The sequence below is a fragment of the Pan paniscus genome, chromosome 2, assembly GCF_029289425.2.
Source record: "Pan paniscus chromosome 2, NHGRI_mPanPan1-v2.0_pri, whole genome shotgun sequence".
NCBI lineage: Eukaryota > Metazoa > Chordata > Mammalia > Primates > Hominidae > Pan > Pan paniscus.
The window spans coordinates 180321790-180330947 of record NC_085926.1 but is presented as its reverse complement, the minus strand read 5'-3'; the positions used below and the strand labels follow the sequence as shown (position 1 = coordinate 180330947).

The 9158-nt window shown below is 38.4% G+C and overlaps 1 pseudogene; it reads left to right on the top strand.

Moving 5' to 3' along the window:
- Positions 1-4558: 4558 nt before the first annotated feature.
- On the top strand, positions 4559-6349 carry LOC100976233 (eukaryotic translation initiation factor 4E-like; annotated as a pseudogene).
- Positions 6350-9158: the final 2809 nt, after the last annotated feature.

Here is a 9158-nt window from a genome sequence, read left to right as displayed (position 1 = left end):
TACCACATCCACCTAAAAGACTGTATCATTAATCTCATGGCTTTTGGAGCAGAGGGGACTAGCATACACACATCTCCCTGGATAGCAAGAAAGAAGTAGTGTCTTTAAACATGCATTCAAGCACCATCAGGGACTTCATCCCTCTGGAGTGGTGCAGAGAAGGGGCCTAAAAAAATGCAACTCCCTGTTTCTCCACCAGAAGGGGTTTAGGACACACACTGAGAGCACCAAATTGTTAAAGCTTCCTCTTGAAGGGCTCCATCCTAAACCTAGTAGCTCTGGGAACAGAAGGAAATAAACATATGTGAGTCTTCCCTGATCCCAGAACAAAGAGGTGATTTTAAATGGGCATCCAAATACTTCCAGGGGTTATAACTCCTTGGGGCAGTGCAGGAAAGAAGCGGGCACATGGAGTTCTCCCCTTCTCTTCATAAGAGGCTTACCACACCCACACTCAGTGGCTACTTGACAGCTTGGCCTCTAATAAACTTGCATCAGGGAGCCTGTGAGGCAAGCAAACAGTAGCCCTCCATTAGCTGAAGCCAGAGCTTGGCACTTATCTCCCTGGCTTGCCACAGAGATAAATTCAGGCCTATCCAGCCTTTCTGGGAGGAGTTTGGCCATGCACCAAGTGTCACAACTTCCATAGCTCCTACCCAAGGGACTGTTTCCTTAACAACCTTCCTATGGAAGTTCAGAGGACTTTGCTATTTGGAGTAACCCAAGGCCATAGGAAACAAACAGGTGGATGTATAACGGGCCTACTCCCAGAAGCTATCTCTCCAGGATCAGAAGGTGCAGCCTGAACATGGATCCAGGCATTTGCCACAGATCTTCTCCTGGACTAGTCCAGAGAGAGTGGGATATAGACACCTGAACCCAGCCTCACTGTGAGACAGAAAGATTTGGAACTCACACCCACTCCCCCAAGCTTTCCAGCTACATCTAAAGAGTCTGGCATCCCTCAAACTGGTCTTGGGATACTGACAAGACATGGTACATCCTAAGTTTTAGGGGACTGTATTAGTCCATTTTCACATTGCTGATAAAGGCATACCCTGAACTGGGCAATTTACAAAAAAAAAGAGGTTTATTGGGCTTACAGTTTCATGTGGCTGGGGAGGTCTCACAATCATGGTGGAAGGTAAAAGGCATATCTCGCATGGTGGCAGACAAGAGAAGAGGGCTTGTTCCAGGAAATTCTCATTTTTATATAACCACCAGATCTTGTGAGACTTATTCACTATCATGAGAACAGCACAGGAAAGACCTGCCCCAATGATTCAATTACCTCCCACTGGATCCTTCCCACAACATGTGGAAATTCAAGATGAGATTTGGGTGGGGACACAGCCAAACCATATCATTCCACCCCTGACCCCTCCCAAATCTCATGTCCTCACATTTCAAAACCAATCATGCCTTCCTAACAGTTCTCCAAAGTCTTAACTCATTTCAGCATTAACTCAAAAGTCCACAGTCCAAAGTCTCATCTGAGACAAGGCAAGTCCCTGCTACCTATGAGCCTGTAGAATCAAAAGCAAGTTAGTTACTTCCTAGATACAATGGGGGTACAGGTACAGGCATCAGGCAAATACAGCCATTCCAAATGGGAGAAACTGGCCAAAGCAAAATGGCTACAGGCCCCATGAAAGTCCAAAATCCAGCAGGCCAGTCAAATCTTAAAGTTCCAAAATAATATCCTTTGACTCCATGTCTTACATCCAGGTCATGCTGATGCAAGAGATGGGTTCCCATGGTCTTGGGCACTCTGCCCCTGTGGCTTTGCACCTCTCTCCCAATTGCCTTAATAGGCTGGCATTGAGTGTCTGTGGCTTTTCCAGGTACATGGTGCAAGCTGGGGTCTGGAGAACGTGGTCCTCATCTCACAGCTCCTCTAGGCAGTGCCTCAGGAGGGACTCTGTGTAGGGCTTCCCTTCTGCACTGCCCTAGCAGAGTTTCTCCATGAGAGCTCCGCCCCTGCAGCAAACTTCTGCCTGGGCATCCAGGCATTTCCATACATATTCTGAAACCAAAGCAGAGGTTCCCAAGCCCCAATTCTTAACTTCTGTACACTTGCAGGCTCAACACCATGTAGAAGCTTCCAGGGATTGGGGCTTGCACCCTCTGAAGCCATGGCCCAAGCTCTATGTTGGCCTCTTTCAGCCATGAGTGGAGCAGCTGGGATGCAAGGCACCAAGTCCCTAGGCTGCACACAGCATGGGGACCCTGGGCCTAGCTCAAGAAACCACTTTTTCCTCCTAGGTCTCTGGGCCTGTGATGGGAGGGGCTTCCATGAAGACCTCTGACATGCCTTGGAGAAATTTCCCCCATTGTCTTCGTGATTAACATTCAGTTCCTCATTACTTATGCAAATTTCTGCAGCCAGCTTGAATTTCTCCTCAGAAAATGGGATTTTCTTTTCTATGGCATCGTCAGGCTACAAATTTTCCAAATTTTTATGCCCTGTTTCCCTTTTAAAACAGAACACTTTTAACAGCATCAAGTCACATCTTGAATGCTTTGCTACTTAGAAATTTCTTCTGCCAGATACCCTAAATCATCTCTCTCAAGTTCAAAGTTCCACAAATCTCTAGGGCAGGGGCAAAATGCTGCCAGTCTCTTTGCTAAAACATAACAAGAGTCACCTTTGCTCCAGTTCCCAACAAGTTCCTCATCTCCATCTGAGACCAACTCAGCCTGGATTTCATTGTCCATGTTATTATCAGCATTTTGGTCAAAGCCAATCAACAAGTCTCTTGGGAGTTCCAAACTTTCCCACATTGTCCTATCTTCTTCTGAGCCCTCTAAACTGTTCCAACCTCTGCCTGTTCCAAATTGCTTCCACATTTTCAGGTATCTTTTCAGCTGTGCCCCAATCCCAGTAACATTTTACTGTATTCGTCCATTTTCATACTGCTGATAAAGATACACCTGAAATTGGACAATTTACAAAAGAAAGAAATCTATTGGACTTACAGCTCCATGTGGCTGGGGAGACCTCACAATCATGCCAGAAAGTGAAAGGCACATCTCACATGGCAGCAGACAAGAGAGAGAGCTTGTGTAGGGAAACTCCCATTTTTATATAACCATCAGATCTTGTGAGACTTATTCACTATCATGAGAACAGCATGGGAAAGGACTGCCCCAGTGATTCAATTACCTCCCACCAGTTCCCTCCCCAAACACATGGGAATTCAAGATGAAATTTGGGTGGGGACACAGCTAAACCATATCAAGGACCATCAAAAACAGAGATAGCAATCTGGACAAACACAAGGATTAGAGAGGCATCTTAAAATCTCTGGCTGGATTAACTGGTGAAAACCTTCTCCATACAAGCTTAGTCTAACAAGATGGAGAGGTAGGTGTCTTATCTAATGTACAGAAACCAACACAGAGAATTAAGTAAAATGAAGAAATAGGGGAATATATTCCAAACAATAGAACAAGATAAATTTTCAAAAAACTGACCCAAATGTAGTGGAGTTTTGTGATTTACCTGACAGGAAATTCAAAATAATGATCATAAAGATGCTCACAGAGATCAAGACAGCAATGCAAGAACAAACAAAGATCTTCAACAAAGAGAAAGTATAAAAAAATGCTAAACAGAAATTAAAGATCTGAAGAATGCTATAACTGAACTGAGAAATTCAATGGAGGTGTTCGATGGTAGTAGTAGACTAGGTTAAGCAGAAGAAAGGATTGGTGAACTTGAAAACAGATTACTGGACATCATCCAATCTGAGGAGCAAAAAGAAAAACATGAAAAAGAGTGAGGACAGCTTAAAGAGACTTATCAAACACCATCAAGAAGAACAACTTATGCAGCAGTGTGCCAGCAGTAGAAGAAAGAGAGAAAGGAATGGAAAACATATTCAAAGAAATAATGGCAGAAAACTTCCTAAGTCTAAAAAATAAATTAGAAAGATAGCTTTAAAAACCCTGTAAGGATACTAAATAAGATAAACACAAAGAGATCTACACCATGACATATCACAGTCAAACTGTCAACAGTTAAAGCCAAAGAGAGAGTGTTGAAAGCAGCAAGAATAAAAGCAAATTGTGACATATAGAGGAACCCCTATAAATCTATCAGTGGACTTCTCAGCACAAACCTTGCAAACCAGAATGGAATGGAATAACATATTCAAAATCCTAAAAGAAAAAGACTGCCAGTTAAGAATACTATATTCAGGCAATCTTGTCTTTCAAAAACAAAAGTGATAAAAATTTTCTCAGACAAAATCTGAGAGAATTTATTACACCAGATCTGCATTACAAAAAAATGCTAAAGGAAGTTCTTTAAGCTGAAGGACAAGGATGCTAATTAGTATCATAAAGTCATATGAAAGCATAAAACTCACTGGTAAAAGTAAGTATGTTGTCAAATACAAAACAGTTTAATACTATAATGGTGGCGGGTAAATTGATTATATCTGTACTATAAAGGTCAAAAAACAACATTATTTTTAAAAGGCTATGATAATTACCTATGGAATATATTATAAAAAGATGTACAGTGTGAAATCAAAAACATAAAACGTGGGAAGAAGGGAAGTAGAAGTGACGAGTTCATGTATACAATAACAATCAAGCTGTTCTAAGCATAAATAAATCTGTTATAAGAGGTTTTATGTAAGCCTCAGGGAAACCACAAAGCAAAAGCGTATAATAGATACACAAAAGATAAAAAGAAAAGAACCAAAGGATACCACTATAGAAAGCCATCAAACCACAAGGAAGAAAGCAAGAGAGAGAGAAGTGAACAAAAGATTTACAAACAACTAGGAAACAATTAACAAATTGAGAAGAATAAGTTCATACCTATCAATAATAACCTTGAATGTAAATGGATTAAATCCTCCAGTTAAAAGTGTAGAGTAATTGAATGGAGGCTGGGTGTGGTGGCTAACGCCTGTAATCCCAGCCCTTTGGGAGGCCAAGGCAGGCATATCACTTGAGGCCAGGAGTTTGAGACAAGCCTGGCCAACATGGTGAAACCCCATCTCTACTAAAAATACAAAAATTAGCTGGGCGTGGTGGTGGACGCCTGTAGTCTCAGCTACTTGGGAGGCTGAGGCAGCAGAATTGCCTGAACCCTGGAGGTGGAGGTTGCAGTGAGCTGAGATGGTGCCACTGCATTCCAGCCTGGGCGACAGAGTGTGGCTCCGTCTCAAAAAAAAAAAAAAAAAAAAAAAAAAGCGTAGAGTAATTGAATGGATTAAAAAACAACAACAACAACAAAAAAAAAACACCCAAATATATACTGCCTACAGGAGGCTCTACCTTACCTGTAAGGACACACATAGATTGAAAATGAAGAGAGAAATCCATCAAAAATGGCGACTGTCGAACAGGAAACCACCCCTACTTCTAATACTGTGACTACAGAAGAGGAGAAAACAGAATCTATTCAGGAGGTTGCTAACCCAGAACACTATATTAAACATCCTTTACAGAACAGATGGGCCCTCTGGTTTTTTAAAAATGGTAAAAGCCAAAACTTGGCAAGCAAACCTGTGGCTGATCTCTAAGTCTGATACTGTTTGAAGACTTTTGGGCTCTGTACAACCATATCCAGTTGTCTAGTAACTTAATGCCTGGCTGTGACTACTGACTTTTTAAGGGTGGTATTGAGCCTATGTGGGAAGATGAGAAAAACAAACTGGGAGGACGATGGCTAATTACATTGAACAAATAGCAGAGATGAAGTGACCTCGATTGCTTTTGGCTAGAGACACTGCTGCGCCTTATTGCAGAATCTTTTGATGACTACAGCAATGATGTATGTGGTGCTGTTATTAATGTTAGAGCTAAAGTTGATAAGATAGCAATATGGACTACTGAATGTGAAAACAGAGAAGCTGTTACACATATGGGGAGGGTATACAAGAAAAGGTTAGGACTTCCTCCAAAGATAGTGATTGGATATCCGTCCCACGCAGACATAGCTACTAAGAATGGCTCCACCACTAAAAATAGGTTTGTTGTTTAAGTAGACACCTTCTGAGTATTCTCATAGGAGACTGCATCAAGCAGTCGAGATTTGGGAGCTGAACCAAAGCCTCTTCCAAAAGCAGAGTGGACTGCATTTAAATTTGATTTCCATCTAAATGTTGCTAAGATATAAGAGAAGTCTCATTCGCCTTTGTCTTGTACTTTGGTGTTCTTTTTTTTGGCTAGCGTGTCCACTATCCCAAACAAAGAATTACAGTACTCATCCCCAGAATCCATAAATGTGTTCCTGGCCCACTCTGTAATAGTTCAGTAGAATTACCATTAATTACATATACATTTTACCTATCCACAATATTCAGAAAACAACTTGGCATTTTTATACTTTACACACAAAAAAAATACAGTTGATGTTCTATTGTATGCAGGCACATATTTTGCTGGTTTGAAAGATTATGATGCATATAGTTTTCTAGCAATTTTCTTTGTTTCTTTTTACAGCATTGTCTTTGCTATACTCTTGCTGATGGCTACTAGATTATAATTTATTTGTTTTTCTACTTGATAACATTAGTGATTCTGATTTCAGTTTTTCATTTGTTTTGCTTTTGTTCTTTTCCTCATGTAACATTGGTGAAGGATCCAGGAATATGACACATAGGTGGAATAAACATTAGCTTTGTGCAAAAAATAAAAGAAAGTGCAGAGATAGAAAAATATATTCTATGCAAATAAAACCCCTCCAAAAAAGCAAGAGTAGCTATACTTACATAAAATGAATTTTAAGTCAAAAATTGTAAAAAGAGATAAAGATGGTCATTATATAATGGTAAAGGGATCAATTCAGCAAGGTGATATAACAATTGTAAATATCTATGCATCCAACACTGAACACCTAAATATTTAGAGCAAATATTAATAGATCTAAAGGAAGAGATAGACTGGCAATACAATAATAGTAGGGAGTTTCGCCACCTCACTTACAGCAAACAACATATCATTCAGACAGAAAATAAAAATATAACATTAGAGTGAAACTACACTCCAGACCAAATGGCCCCGACATTTACAGAATGTTTCATCCAACAGCTGCAGAATATGCATTTTCTCATCAGCACATGGAACATTGTTATGCCACAAAATAAGGCTTAGAAAATTAAAAAAAAATGCAAATAATAACAATTATATTTTCTGATCACAATAGAGCAAAACTAAACATCAATAACAAAAGGAATTTTGGAAACTATACAAATACATGGAAATTAAACAACATGCTTGGAAATGACCAATGGGTCCATCAAAAAATTAATAAAGAAATTTAAAAATTTTTTGAAACAAATGAAAATGGAAACAACATACAAAAACCTATGGGATACAGCAAAAGTAGTACTAAGAGGGAAGTTTATAGCAATAAACAAATACATAAAAAATAGAAATATTTCAAATAAACAACCTAATGATTTCCATTTCCTTGAGAATGGAAAAGCAAAAACAAACCAAATGAAAAATTATTAGAAGAAAAGGAACATAAAGATCGAGCAGAAGTAAATGAAATTGAGATAAAAATACAAAAGATCAGTGAACTAAACAGTTGTTTTTTGAAAAGATAAGCAAAATCAACAAACCTTTAGTTAGAAAGTGAGAATAATAGAGAAGAGTCATATGAATAAAATCAGAGATGAAAAAAGAGACATTACAACTGATGCCACAGAAATATTAAGGATAATTAGAGACTAGTACAAACAACTATATGGCAACAAGTTGGAAAACCTAGAAAAAATGAATCACTTTCTGGACACATACAACCTACCAAGTTAGAATCATGAAGAAATAGAAAAATTGAACAGATCAATAACAAGTAACAAGATTGAATCAGTAATAAAACATCTCTTAACAAAGAGAAGTCCAGGACTAAACGGCTTCACTGCTGAATTCTACCAAACTTTTAGAAAACTAATTCCAATTCTTCTCAAGTTATTCCAAAACGTTGAAGGAGAGGGAATTCTTCAAAACTTATTATGGGAGGCCAATGTTAAAAACTAGGCAAGGACACAACCACCACAAAAAAACAAACCACAACAACAAAAACCTATAGGCCAATGTCTCTGGTGAACACAGATGCAAAAATCCTTAACAGAATACTAGCAAACCAAATCCAACAGCACTTGAAAAGGATTACACATGATGATCAAGGGGGTTTTACCCCAAGGATGCAAGGCTGGTTTAACCTACGCAAATCAATAGATGTGATACATCACTTCAACAGAATGAAGGACAAAAGCTATACGATAATCTCAACAGATGCAAAAAAAGAATTTGATAAAATTCATTATTGTGTCACAATGAAAAGTCTCAAATTAGTTATGGAAGGAACATATCTCAAGACAATGCATACCATATATAATAAATCCACAGATAACATCATACTGAATGGGAAAAAAGCCTTTTCTCTAAGATCTGGAACAAGACAAGAATGCCCACTTTTACCACTTTTATTCAACATGGTGCTAGAAGTCCTAGCCAGAGCAGTTAGGCACGAGCAAGAAATAAAGGACATCCAAATTGGAAAGGAGGAAGTCAAACTGTCTTGTTTGCAAATGCCATAATTTAATATTTAGAAAAGCCTAAAAATTCATCAAAAACTCTTACAACTAATAAACGAATTCAGTAAAGTTTCAAGACACAAAATCAGGATGCAAAAATCAACAGCGTTTCGATACAGCAATGGCAAACAATCTGAAAAAGAAATCAGTAAAGCAATTCCATTTACAATAGCTACCAAACAAACAAAATTTCTAGGAATAAATTTAACTGAAGAGATGAAAGATCTCTACAATAAAAACTATAAAACTTATTAAAAATTAAAGAGGACATACAAAAAATGGAAAGATATTTCATGTTTATGGGTCAGAACAATTAATATTGTTAAAATGCCTTTACTGTACAGATTCAATGCAATCCCTATCAAAATTCCAATGACATTCTTTACAGAAAACAATTCTAAAATTTGTAAGGAACCACAAAAGACCCTGAATAGCCAAAGCTATTCTGAGCAAAAAGAACAAAGCTGGAGATAGCAAACTACCTGACTTCAAAATATGTTATGAAATTATAGTAACCAAAATTGCATAGTACTAGAATAAAAACAGACACATACACCAGTGGAACAGAATAGAGGATCCAGAAATAAATCT